This window comes from Lepidothrix coronata, unplaced genomic scaffold, assembly GCF_001604755.1.
Source record: "Lepidothrix coronata isolate B3197 unplaced genomic scaffold, Lepidothrix_coronata-1.0 Scaffold75, whole genome shotgun sequence".
In the NCBI taxonomy this organism is placed as follows: domain Eukaryota; kingdom Metazoa; phylum Chordata; class Aves; order Passeriformes; family Pipridae; genus Lepidothrix; species Lepidothrix coronata.
The window spans coordinates 4,271,581-4,286,187 of NW_016690255.1; the positions used below are offsets into that span (position 1 = coordinate 4,271,581).

The 14,607-nt window shown below is 34.8% G+C and overlaps 1 protein-coding gene across 3 annotated transcripts in view; it reads left to right on the plus strand.

Annotated features, from left to right (window-relative positions):
• The first annotated feature begins 7,919 nt into the window (after window positions 1-7,919).
• CDH19 (cadherin 19) overlaps window positions 7,920-14,607 on the plus strand; it is a 113,101-nt gene continuing 106,413 nt past the window's right edge. For 2 of the 3 annotated variants that reach the window (XR_001875588.1, XM_017819594.1), the window contains exon 1: window positions 7,920-8,026. The gene's annotated coding sequence lies outside the window, so the exon portion shown is untranslated. Of the gene's footprint in view, window positions 8,027-13,861; window positions 13,924-14,607 lie in introns of all 3 variants that reach the window. The other variant, XM_017819596.1, reaches the window with a different exon arrangement.

The window sequence follows — 14,607 nt, forward strand, 5'->3', positions numbered from 1 at the left end:
CAGTTCTATGAAGTCAATACAAATGACTGGGGTGTCTAGGTAGTCTAACAGCATTATTTATAGACTATACCAACATCTGGGCACCAAGCTACCTTGCTTGATATGTCTCTGTCTTCCACTGCTCTGAGTGGTGACTAATAACCAGGATAAACGAAGTTGCAAATGCATTGACATTAATCAAGGGAAAAGACAAAGGAAAGGGAAAGGTATACAGCAAAACAAAGTTAAATGAAACAAAATGTGTTCTGTAGGAAAACCAGGGTACAGCACAATATGTTGTAGCTCCTCTCTCTGAACATTCCTATTCCATGCAAAGTATTTACAACCTCAGAATCATGCTGCCTTCACCTTCATTAGGGGACTCTGCAAAGTTTTAGTGTACATGAGTGTTTTTTTTTTTTCAGTTTATAGCAACAAAGGTCCTTTCTTGGATTTTGATCATAGCAGCGTTGTATCAATTCTTGAAAAGATGTCCGTGATCAAATTTGCGTTACAAAATGAGGAAACCTAAAAATAAAAAGTGGTGAAATTCCAAAGCAGTATAAAAAATATTGCTTAACTCTGACAATGGTTTAGCAACGGTTTCCACCATTTGAATTTACAAGGAACAAAATAATCTAATACAAAAAATAAACTTCCATCAAAAAAATCCCCTAAACCAGAAATCAAGGAGAAAAATAACTATAATGAAAACTTTAGGTTGAAATGAAAACTTAACAGTGGTCATGTTTTTAGGTCTTTCAGAAGATTTTCAAATTAGTAAGATATTGTTATTTTGTAAAGAATACATTAATACATGTAATATAGTGGATTAGGAAGGGTTAGAGATTTTTTCTATTTATTATTAGTCACAAGGATTAACATGAGCAAACCTACCAAAAAACTCAGAATGTGCAGGGTGACTGACAGGTGTCTGGATCAATATGAAGTTTGAATGTTAATATCTGCTTTTTCTAGCAGCTTCACCATGGTTCATATGCAGACAAGAAATCTGCTGCCCTTTGAATATGACATTAAATATCACAGGAAGCAACCTGGCATTTTGTTAATTCTCTTCATATCCCTCTTGGATGTTTGGTAATGAACTGAGATCCTCATGCCGACAGCAGTAGGGGAACCTGGTCCTCTACAGATCTCAATCCAGGGACTTTTGCAATTATTTACACAGAGTTTGAAACGCTGAAGGTGCACAGTCTGGGGGAGATATTATGGAAAACTGATGTCTTCTGAGAACTTCAGACATCAAACAGTGATCTGTATGATGAGGAAAAGTTAAAAAAGTAGTAAAAAAAAAGTAGAAGTTTAAAGCATGTAAAGAACGAGCATGTAAAAAACCTTTTTTAAGTTTAACTGCTAACTGGAAGCATGGCATTTTATAGAATTAGGACAAGAAGATTTTCACAATTTTGTTCTAAATTTAACACTTTCCTTAGGTAGTAAAGTATCTTAAGCTGTAGATTTTAAGGCAATTGAAAGTTATATACTCCTTTCTGAAAGCTAGCATCTTTAATTGTTTTGGAAGACCAGTCTTGAAATATTTTTTGACTAAAATTCTTGTATTTGTCTATGCCAGAGTAATACAGTCACCTTGACACATCCTGAGATGCTGGCTGAGAGGAGCAGTACATATTCCTTTTTCTAAGTAATAAACAGGCTACAGATTTGTGTGGTTATGTGTGTACCTCTGTGTGTTTTGCTCAGTATATCTGGAAATTTAGCTGAGTGTTGAAGTGTTAGTTATTTAGCATGGAAAAATCACAACTGAAAGTGCTGGACTGATGAATTCTTAGAGACAATCCACACTGTCCTGATCACTACTCTTATCTTTACTATGAAATAAGGTAAAATAAGGTAAAATTTTCTGTATTAAAAAACAAATATCATTTGCCTATTTTAATCTGGACAAACCAGAATTGTTAGCTCTCACACTGAAATTTCTTTAATTTTTTTCTAGGAGAAACTTTCTATATTCAGTCTGAACATGCTACTCTGAAAAATAACTCTGCAAAGAAATTTAGAGATTATGCATTTTTTAAATCAGACTAAAATGAAATTGCTCATTAATCCCCCCCTTTTTTTTTGCTGCAGTATTGGCTGAAGTATAGTTAGAGTTTAAAGTAGCTTTTTATACTTGGGATAAACTAGAAAGAAGGAAAAATATGAAGAATTTAGTGCAAATACTCACTGTATAAGATGCACTGTGCTAATACTACCTTTGAATTTTAAGTATATGAGTAAACTTGCCTATAGCAGTCAAAAAGCATAATCCATTAATCACTATAAAAGGAGCTAGAAAAACCTTTAAAATAGTCTTTTCATATGCAAGTTTTTAATGGACAGATTCAGATGCTGAGAAAGATTAACTATTTATCATATTTGCTACTGCATACATGGATTCATACATAATTACAGTTAATTTCTAAAATTTTAAGAGCCATCGCAGTGGTCCCTTGGTGAGAAAGGTGGAAAAGAGCAAGCTGGAATCAATGGGTCATAAGAAACTTAAGGTAGGACTTTCCAAGAAGCCCTTATTTTGCATCAGCATGATGCAGCAGCAGGACCTGAGTACCCTGGGATGTCTGAAGGTGAGATCGAATAAAAGCAGACAAAGATCTGTGAGCTCCTAAATCCAGAGAAAAGACAGAAGGACTAGAGCCAAACTGCTCAGAATAAAACCATAATTATTCTCAAGACATCATATCTATGTCCAAGGCAGCGTTATCTATGATAACTGTTGGTTGCTCCTTAGTTTATCACTGTGTTTATACTGGCTGTAGCTGAAGGTCTCACATGCAATATGTTATGCAAAATGGAAGATTGTGATAATTCTTTATATACTGTATAATAAACTAAATGAGATTGAAAAAAACCCAAACAGTGAGACATTTATAAATAGCACAAGAAAACAAGTGTTGAGTGTTCACTGTGCCTTTAAGTATGGCATGCTCCCTGCTGAAACATCTCCCATTTAGTGTACAATTGGGAAGCGGCATGTTACAATTCATCTTTTGCTGCTTCCTCAATCTAGAAAAAAAGTAAATCAGTCAGAATAAAAAAGTGTTTTGCTCTATATGTATAGTAACAAAATCATGACAAGAGAGATTGATGTCTCTAATAAAGAAATAAGTGAGGGAAATCATATCTTAGTTTTGCTAAGGCTGTACTTGCTTTCTCTTTCTCAATGCTTCAGAGTACAATTTTGGGTTTGAACAAAAAAAAACAAGGAAAAAAAGAATTAACTCCTTCATCTAGAAATCAAAATTTAAGGTCATAAGCAGCCAAATAATAATTTAGCCTTCAAGATAAAAATGAAAATATTAAAGTATTCGTGTCAACACCCAGATTCCAAACAGACTGTAACTTCAACGATCAGAATCTTTCCACATGATTACCTGACAACCTCTTTGAAACAATTGAGGCATTGTAGAGGGTAAAAAAGGCTTGTGGGGTTGTTTTATTTTTTGTTTGTTTGTTTTTTCAGTGATGAAGACCAACAAGTCATTATCTTACAGCAATTGCCACACAGAAAGCTGCATCATCTGTCATAATGAACAACACAGAAGATTCTAGGTATCAAAATTTTCTTTAAAACTACTGATAAAGACATAAGGAAACATCAATGATGCAGTTTAGATGGTTGGTTACAGATACTTTCCACTTTTTACCAGTGTTTCAGTTTTACAATAGTGACTCAAATGAAATCATTGAAACTGACATTCACTTGCAAAAACATAGAGAAAAATTCTCCAGTGAAACTCTTTTAACATTTGCCTTTTACCACTTAAACTCTTTTAAAGCAAAAGACTTTAACAGATTCTGAATCAGAAATGACTCTATCAAAAGACTCTGCAAAGAAGACATTAAAAAAAAAAAAAAGAAGGAAAAAAAGAAAAAGACTCCTAACAGAAAGTAAACCTTATTACAATTTTCTAAATTAAAGCAGGACTGGGGATGAGTCATAAGAAGGGAAGTAAAAATAACCTGCAAGTAAGCATTCATCCATTACTGTCAGTGTAGTACCTCTACCCCCTTGTCTGCAAGAGCCTCAGAGACTGAAGGTCAATGCAAGTGAGCAAAGCTGCAGTGCACTCAGTCCACAATTGGAGAAATAGGTAAAATTATTGGTCTGATGAGACTGCTTTGCTGAGCCCACATAGTTTGGATATGCTATATATAGTCATGACACTCTTTTGAACTTATTCAGAACTTAAGACTAATGCTGAAAAGGTCAGGCAAGCAGACAATGTTCAATCTTATTTCTTAATCGTCTAAGTTTAAAAATGAATAATTATAGGGCATATGAATTGATTGTCTCGTATCTGTTAGAAAGCTTACATGGATGCTGTGTATTCATGCAAGTGTCTCTCAACCTTTTTGCTTTACTCATGAGTCAACCTGGGTAAAGCAAAAAAAGCCAGGTTTCCTCTCTATGTTCAAGGACTCCAATCAAAATTTCTTCAGAAATTGTAGTGCTTTATGGCTGAGGAATGTTATTTCTGAACTAAATTTAAAATACTGTGGCCTGGTAGTTTTGACTTCTTGAGTATTCCTATGACTATTTATAAAAAGTTTTTGGAAAAATCAAAACAGGACACTAGCATTTAAGGGACCTGTGTCTACTTCAATCTTCATGGCTTGGCATCTGCAGAAAGTCCTTCGCTGCCCATCTCCCAATATCTATCTTGTCCACCTTTTCTGTGAACTTCCAAAGGCCTTTCCATGTGTATGAGTGTCCTTCATTCTGTATAGGAGTGCTGTTCTGTTGTCTTATTTACTATTATATAAATATATTTTGGAGTGCAGGTGAATAATATTAAAGGAGAAAATAAATTATTCCTACTCAATAATATAAATGTGAAGTATAAATTCATCACACACAAAGTCTAAGTTTAGAAAAAATAATTGCAGGTTACAACCAGTAAAGGATAGAAGTAATGCCTGCCTTCAGAAAAAAAGAATAACTTCTAAATCATTTTTCCAGGCAAAGTATCCAAGAAAATTTTCTAAGGGAGTAAATCAAGGTTTCAGATTCTTTATGAGTCATATCCAAAGGCAGTTATTTTTTAAAGCAAACTGAACTCTGAATCTGCAATAAGCCAGAGTAATCTCTAAACCATTTTATTATCAAGGAAGACAAATGTAAATTAGCACGCATTGTAATTATTGTGTCTCCGAAGGCTTTCCCCTTGTTCTTATTAACATTAAAAATTCTTATACCAGTCTAAAGATTGGTATTGCATGGCAAATGCCCACATGACCAAACAAAATCTGATCAGAACCATACGAAGTTTTTTGTATTCTCTGCATGTACATAATACAAAATGTCGCCACCATATGTTCTCAATCTCTCCTATCACTGTAGTGATTCTAAAAGTCCGAAGAACCATGCAAGAAATGCTGGAATTAGATTACTGTTCTTCATTGACAATAAACCCAGAATTTTCAACTTAATTAAAACTTTTTTTTTATTCTTTCTTTCTCTTTTTTCACAGATGAGTCTTGTGGAATATCAAGCACACGCATAAACTAAAACTCAGCAAGCATTCAATGTATATTTTATTTAGAAACAATGAATTGTAAAAAAAATCTGGTCACGGTAATTGTTAGATGTCGGAACACCGAAGAGTGTTTTGTAAGAAAACACCCCAAAAAACATGTTTCTGTCTTCATGAATAATATCAATGTCTGAGCATACACTAGGAACTTAATACTCATCTGTTCTCTTCTTTTCTATCAATACCCCTCAAGTCAGAGGAGTTATTTTAATATGCAAAAAAATCAGTGTCTTATGAAGCAGTGTTAGGGCCACACAGGATTAACAGAAGCTGATGAACGCAAATAAAACTTAGAAATACGACAGACAGGTGAAAGCATACAGATATTTTCAAAATTAGATTTACATTCCACATCTTAACTGTACCACTGATCTCAAAAATCCACCTGTGCGCAATGGGTTTGCAACGCTGCAGATGAGAATCACTTAATGTCTATGACAATGGTGTGATTGTAAGCATCTCGTCTAAGGCCTATGTCCTCCTATCCCTGCATAAGTCTCTATCTATTTGTCTATTTTATTATCTATCTCATCTTATCATATAAGTGATAATCACATGGCTTCCCACTGCACCTAGTATTAATAAAACACTTGACAGTGTCTGAAATAAATCAAATTTCAAATGGACTTGAAACCTTAACTAACCTGCCAAGACTTTAGAAAAAGCATGTAGCTCAAAAGTGGAAGACATGGAAAATGCACTGGATTGCAGAACTTGCTATCTCTTCCCAGTTGTGCCCTGGCAACGACTCAAGGCAAGACTAAAGTGACTACTGCCATGACACTTCATCCTTGTGCATGGAAAGAAAAGAAAGGGGGGGCAATCCAGATCTAGCAGTAAACATGACAGATGACTGATGGACCTATGTTTCAGCAAATATACACAGATACAATGCAAGAATGATAAATAGCCTGTAGTTAAGCAGAACAGTTCTCCTTGGCAACCTGCCTTTTCGTGATTGCAGAGAAGCTATTGAAGTCCAAGGCAATAACAAAATCAACTCATAAGAACAAATTTGTATCAAATATTTTGTTTACATATTAAAACTGGAAGCGAAATAAAAGAAAAAGAACTAACTTCCTTGGACTTGAAAACATTAGTATTGCTTTCTCATCAACTTCCAAACTGTCAAATTAACAGAAAGAGTAAAGCCCTGTTTTCTTCTCCAGCAGAAGTGTCTTTGAGCAACTGTGAACCCAATCACTATGTCAGGTCCCAGTAATTTCATTTATGAAGCAAATAATAAGCTCCACAGTGTCAATGAGAAAAGGCAAGTTGCTAAAAAAAAAGTAAGAGCATAAGCCCTTAAATTAGGCACTTCAACACAAATTTTATGATACCATCCTAGCTTGAATTTCATTATAACGCTTTAGTCTTATTATCCAAATCATTCACTTAAGCATGTATATTTGAGGAGTCTTGGGATCCTACCACTGAGTGTTGGTCTCTCTGTTCCACAATTGTAACTGAAAATATAAAAGGTGAGCACAACACCTCTGTGACCTTGTTTGCCAAAATGTAGATTTGTAATTTCCCATGTGAAGGATACCTCCAGAAACTCCCAATGTCAAGGAGAGGACAGAAATTGAGAAATTATTCCATCTTCTCAGCTCTGAATGCAAGCAACTTCCAAGCGGGGACCACAGAGATCCTGAGGCAGTCTGCTTCTTACAGGCCTCAGCTGTTTTTCTCACTGTCAGAGCAGCCACAGAAAGCTTGCTTGGACATCATAGTGAGAGATGAGTCAGACTTGTCTATGCATCAGGAATTTTCCTCATACCCAGCACTTCTGAAGATTGGACTGAATCATGCAGATAGGATAGTTTGTACCAGAGGAGCTATCATGTTGTGGTACAAAACTATGTAGATATTTTTGAAGGAAAAAATTGCTTCTACCAAAGTGCAGTGTGGATGGAATTGCTGTCAGCAATTTATCTATAATGTGAGAGCCTCCTGGGTCTGAGATTTCAAGTTTGAATTCAATATCTTGAATCAGAAATGCCTGACTCTTTTTATTGATTGAAAAGTATAGGACAATAATGGTCTTTCCTTAGGCACCTTCTGACAATTAATAAAGTAGGCTCCTAATTAAGAAACCCAAAAAGAATGCTAAAACCTACCATCTTACAGTTCAAAATAAATTTCATGCAAAACTTATATATAGTATGTTTGCTGTCTGCCTAGTATTTACTTAAAACCCTTTCCCACTGCAGATGGGAAAGCTGTTTCTAACCACCAAAGACAAGTGCAAAACACTGGGGACGTAGAACAATTGACATTGTTAAAGGTAACAGGGAGAGCTTTCATTGAAAGCATACTACGTATCCCACAGATGCTGGTTATCTCCCAGTGCTGGAACTGATAAATGATGTACAGCACGAGTGAATGCTGAGACACAGCTACACAGAGAAAAGGGAACCTAAGAGGAATTCCTTGACAGCAAGAAACAACTCATTTTATGAAGAGAGCAGGTATGGTATTTATTTTTCCTTTGCACATCTGTCTTATTTTCTAAAACTGGGGACTTGTTTTTGACTCTCTCAGGGTTCTCTGTTTCGAGACAGAGTCTTGGTCATGACAGCAGCAAACTCCCTGTTTCTTGGTGGCCAGGATGGGTTTACACAGGTATACGTGTTGATCAAGAGCATATAAAGTTGGTCTTGTAAAGGTGTTCCACTCTTTGAGAAAGCAGTGTGTACTCAAAAGGGGTTCTGTGATTCAATATGCCTCTCTGTTACCCCATCATCCTAGTTTTCCTCCTTTCACTTTATCTGCTCCTGTGTTTTTCTCAGTTTCAAAATGTCTGAGTTGTCCTAAAGAGCATCTCTGTTGTTTTGAAAGGCAGTACAGGTTTCCTAGATTACTGGTTTTGGCTGAGGTGGAGTTAATCTTCCTCACATTTGCTAGTATGGGGCTATGTTTTGGATCTGTGCTGAACACAGATTTGATAATATAGAGATGTTTTTGTCAGTGCTGCACAGGGCTTACACAGAGCCAAGGCCTTTTCTGCTTTTTGCCATGCTGACAAGGAAGTTGGGAGTGTACAGGAGGTTGGGAGGAGATGCAGCCAGGACTGCTGACCCTAACTGACCCAAGGGATATTCCACACCATATGACATCATGCTTAGTATATAAAGTGCGGGGAAGAAAGAGAAAAGGGGGGCACATTTGGAGTGATGGTTGCCCATAGGAAGCAATGAATTAATTCCTTGTTTTGCTTTGCCTGTGTGTGTGGCTTTTGCTTTCCCTATTAACTTGTCTTTGTTTCAACCCAAATGTTTTCTAGTTTTTATCCTTCCGATTCTCTCCCCAGTCCCAGTGGTGGAGGAACGAGCAAGTGGGTGCATGGGGTTTGGTTGATGGCTGGAGTTAAACCATGACATCAGACTAAGCTGCCTCTTATATTGAACTGTGTAAAGAGCATTTGCAGCTAATTGAAAACACGTATACACTTCACAGATGAATGCCTCAGTCATTATCTTTCAATTATGAATCTTGGCTCGCTCTATTCTTCAATATCTGATTTTGAAACCACCTTCAAATCCTGACCTGTAAGCTCAGTAGCTTGTGTAAGATCTGGAAGATAAAGAACACTTTTGGCTCCGTATTATGTCAGATCCTATTTATGGGGAAACATAAAAATTATAGTCTACAGCGCGGCACATATTTAATAGAATAGGTATAATTTTATCAGAAACACCAGAGTTTGAAAGCAGAAATCAAAGAATTTGCAATATATTATACCAGGCTCTGATCTAGTTCCAGCAATAATAAGAGAGTCTTTAAAAGAAATCATAGTCCTTTATCCACTTTTCTCTTAGGTTCTGAACTACTGACAGAGTCAGTGTGACTCACTGACACTGATCCTGGAGTTACTGAGGATGTTTTAAACTCACCACGGTGTAGATGACAGTAGATCCATTTTAAGTGCTATCATTCAGCAACCATGAGAACATACAGACTTGAATACTTTCAAAAATTGTTTGTTTTAACAGTTATAGTGGGTTTTTTTGAAAAGTGTTTCTCTTTAAGCAATTGCTAACAGATATGTGTGAATATTCTAATGCAAGCTTTTTTTATTATTTTTTTAAAAACGTTCTGTTGAAAGCATTATGAATAGGTGGAGAAATGTAACTATTCACAAATTGCTTTGTTTTATACAGGAAGGAAAAATACTTTTATATTATGTATATAATACATAATTACCTTCAACAATGTCAACTGTTCTACATCCCCAGTGATTTGTACTTGTCTTTGGTGGTTAGAAACAGCATTACCAGCTGCAGTGAGAAAGGGTTTTGAATAAATACTAGGCAGACAGCAAACATACTATATATAAGTTTTGCATGAAATGTATTTTAATATATATATTGTTATTCTTTAACAATTTTAAGTTTTACTTGCTTTTCAAGTTTTAGTTATTTGATTGAAATGATCTATTTAGGAATTTATTTAATTTTAGGAAGACAATATATACAAAATTTAAAATTAATTTTTAATTAAAAGACAAAAAATATAGAGATTATCAAGTTATATCTTTTTATGCTAAGTTTTAATTTTTATTGAATTCAGGACCCTTACATGCCAGAGAAACAATATATATTTATATATATATATAAGTGGTTTGTAGCTAAGAATAGAAATATGAATAAGCTAATCCACTTTTTCACATTTGATTTCATAGACTTTTTTTCTCAGTTCAGCTTTATAATATAAACACGGAAAATATTACAATTCATGTCATGCCTCCCATGATCATCGTCACTATGTTCAGTGTAAAATATTAGATAGGTACAAACTGATCAGAGAGTAATTTGGCTGGTCACTGGAAGAACAATTTAATCATCAGAAGATAGTATATTCTTTTACCCCTATTCATTCTCTCAGAATTACTCCTAGAGCTCAGAATTATTCCATGGCTGAGGTAGCCCAGCTTTAAGTAACAAAATAAATTAACTCAATTAATCATCAATCCATTTGATCAGTGGAAGGTGTGATATAACAATAAAATATAGTTAATGAATTTTCTTTCAGTCCTGAGAAACCACAAATAGAAGTATGATTTTACTGTTCAATTTCTACAAATAATTACAGGTCTCTATGCAAAATGTCACACTAGCTTTATAATAAGTGACACTTTTTGTTCTTCTAATGCTTGCTGAGATTGAGAAGAGGCTCAAGGATTTACTCATCCTCTTCTTTCCAATCAGTAGTAGTAAGACTGACTAAGTAAAGATGTTTCAGCATTCTGGTTTTGGGTCATGACATGGTAGGCAGACAGATTCAATTACCCCTCCTACCCTGGCTGAAATAAGAGTCATGTTTTGAACTGTAATGGACAGGAGTGAAAACTCCTCTTTTCCCCAGGAAAAGGTCAGGAAGGGAGATGGGAAGAGTAATCAGTATTCGTGTCTGCTCTTTCTCTTACAGTAGAATCACATTTTTATCCTTGCATCTGAAAGAGGATAGAGGTTTGAAGATTTTTTTTTTAAGTCTGGGATGCATCTTAGTCTTTCATTCCACAACGGTGGTACAAAGTCCACCTCACCACAGTATTATGTTTACAATACCTTAAAGAAAATCAAACAATGAGTGAAAGCTTTATGGCTGCTGTAAAGGATGAAATATTTCTATGCAGACAGAATGGGATGGGGAAGGTTGTTTGCATATTTTCCTATGGACTATGATTTGAAATTGCAAATCTAGTAGAATAAGCAACAAAAATTTATGTTTCATGGTCATAGTTGTTTTCCACAGTCTGAGCCCAGAGTTATCCCTCCCATGGAAGAAAACTGAGTTGCATTTTCGTCTGCAAAACTGCTTTTCTTCGTGCTGCCTGCCTGGCTATGCTTAGTCTTCAGTTGGATAACTCAATTTACTCATTTATGAGATACATACTAGCCACAAATATTCATTCTCTGTGCCTCTTCAGAAATGAAAGGAAATACCCACATTCCCCTCTATTAATTTGTTAAAGAACAGGATGGTTCAGTTGCCCCACGGTAAAGCTTATTTGTCTAGAAGCTTTAGTATATTGCAGTACACAGAAATTGTACAACTGATACTACAAGTACATTTACGAACGACACATTCAGAAACAGTGCCCACAGTGGATAGGATATAATCCCACTCTTCCTACAGAAGCCAAATACATCCATCAGCAGAGTTCAGTCTAATGCCAGTGTACACAAATTGAATCCTTTTTCTATTTCCCTAGAAATAGACTGATGTAAGTCACCAAAAGAAATAGAAGTCATTGCCTTTTCAGTCCGTCAGATCAACGATCCATGAATAAGGAAGCATTCATGCCAAGAATTAGAATAGATTGGAAATCTGTTTTTTTTGTCTTCAGTGTACTTGAAAAATAGAGCCCATTATGGAGATTTGTGTATGCATTGGTTTTCTTGTTGCATTTTGCTTTTTTTCTGGTATAAATCTATTTTTTCAAGACTTTCAAGACTTTATTTCAAGATGCAAGCACAGAATTAATATACCAGTGCAGTTATAAAGGAGATATTGAAGTGTGTGAAATGTACACCTTTATAGGTGCAGTTTTATGTACAATTATTTCAATGATTTACTACAAATCAGATCTTATACTTGCACAACATATTTATTTGAATATAACTGAGGTTAACCAAGTGAGATGAGAGAAGAGGAAAACTCTCAGGTAAGATAAGACTGTCTTTTAATAAGTTCAACTGTGGTTGTTATTCTGCTGTGAAGTAACAGATCCAGGACATTGAAGATCACTTCTGATTAGAAGAAGTCAGTAAAGTGAAGTCTGGTGTTTTTTTAGTATAATTTGCTACATTTACAAAAGTTCATGAGTGCATCCATATCAGAGGAGAATAACAAGGAACATACAGAAGTTCTTGTTGTAGAATGTGATTAAAGCATTAATGACAACTCTCTGAGAAGTAGAATTATATAAAAAAACCCACTTAAGCAGAAAAATTAAACAAAACTTTACAGGCCTTTTCATGAAGTCCACCGAAACATTTCCAATGCAATATTGCCCTTCTTTCATTCTTCCACAGCTATAACCCTACTTGTGTACTGCAACAGATATGACAAAACTGTTTAAAACAAACACAGCCTATAGGCCTTGTGTGATTACATCTTTACACATTTAAACAAAATATTAAATGATAACTTTCCATTTAGACAAAACAACAAATCTTAAATGAAACAATTTTTTGTATTAACTCTGTTAACTTTCAGTCATTATTTTAAGCTTAGTGAAAAATCATATTTCTGTATTAGAAGTGCCTTTCTTCTTGAAAAGAAAGTTTTCATGTTCCCTTTGCTGATATGTAACTTATTCAGACCTTGCTGATTCATTCTTATTTCACATAGACTCTGTGGAAGGAATGTGACATCCAACAAAAACAACACAGAAGACCCAAAAGATTTTGTTGTAATAAAAACAAGCACCTTTACTGAAATGCATATTGCTTGGGCAACAAACAGCACTTTCATTGTGTTCTATGAAATAATGTTTAGAAAACAGGTTTTGCTGGATTTTTTATAATAATGGGTGTAAATATGTGTGTATATGTGAGAGTGTATGCATATATTTTTTGACTTTATCAGTCCTACTCACACAAAACAGTACTATTTTGACTTGTGATGCTGTAGGGGAAAGAAAGGTACATCTACCTCTCCCAACTTCTTTATTCTTTCAAGTTTTAATTTTTGAGCCAACAATTTTATCCAAGCATCTGCCTCAGTAAGCTACAAGCAAAACAGATATAATCAATACTGGATTTTTTTTTCTTTGATTGATTGCTGGGTTTGGGTTGGTTTTTTCATAAAATTCGTGAAGTTTCTGTCAGAAAACACAAAAGCAAAATCTCTCAGTTAAACAAAAAAAGTGGAATGCTCAGCACAGACAAGATGATAATAAGCAAAGCAATTTGTGATGAAAACTGTTCCTTTTTGATTTATCCAGTTTGACCAGACTACTGATTGCAACCTTTCTTAGATTTTGGGTTTCAAAGGTGCTCTTGGATTGTGTAGTCTCTGTTACATTGGATAGACAAATTGTCTCTTTGTGATTTAACTTAACTAAATCTAGGGAAAACTGTAGTCTTGAGGATAGTTACATATGACTGTTTCATTAAGGAAAAGAGGTTCTTTATACACTCATGTCCTCTCCTTTTAAGTATCAGATATGAAATGAATAACCAGAAGTAGTGGCAGATGAAGTTCAAACATTCATGATTAATAAAGTTCTTGAAAATTCAACAATAATCTCCTGTGAATATAAAAAGGCTAACTGATTTGTTCTTTTTCTGTTTAAGGCTTTGAAAACTGTACTGGTTCTTTTAAAAACACCGAGGAATCATAGAATATCCAGTTGAAGGTAAAGAGTATTACAGAAGGAGGAAAAGGTGGAGGAAAAAATTTGAAATGTAAGATTGATAGTCCATACAGTTTTATGTGTGTGATCTTTATGGCAAAAAGCATTAAGCTGCAGTAAAACGATGTTGATGACGCGGCTTGGCTGTTGTAGGACATTTATTGTCTGATTCCCAAGAATGCCATGGTAGACTCACTGGGATCTTAAATTTAATTACTTGTATTTCAGATAAAATTGAGAGAAAAAAGAGAGCAGGAAATAATAAAAATATCTTAGAAGACCACGGATGCTATAAACAATTGTGAGGACAACAATAATCTTTAAATTATACAATGCATTGTAAGCTGATCAGGATGTTTCTGTTTTCAATACTAAAAATAACAAATATTGTTTCGTGTGTGTGTGTGTGTATGTATAAACATACATGTATATAATAATAAAATATGCTTTATGAATTTGGGCTGCTGACCGTAAGTAGAACTTAATAAAGTGGACTGACTGCAAATGGAAGATATGGTCAGATCAAAGGTACAAATACAGTGCTTCAGTTACTATACAACTCCTAAAATTATGGATTAATTCCAAAGCATAGAAAATATTTTTTTGGAGATAGGTTTTAGAACAAAAAAATGCATCAGTCTTTAGTATTTATTATTTGATTTTTATAAATGTGTGAAAAATGGAATT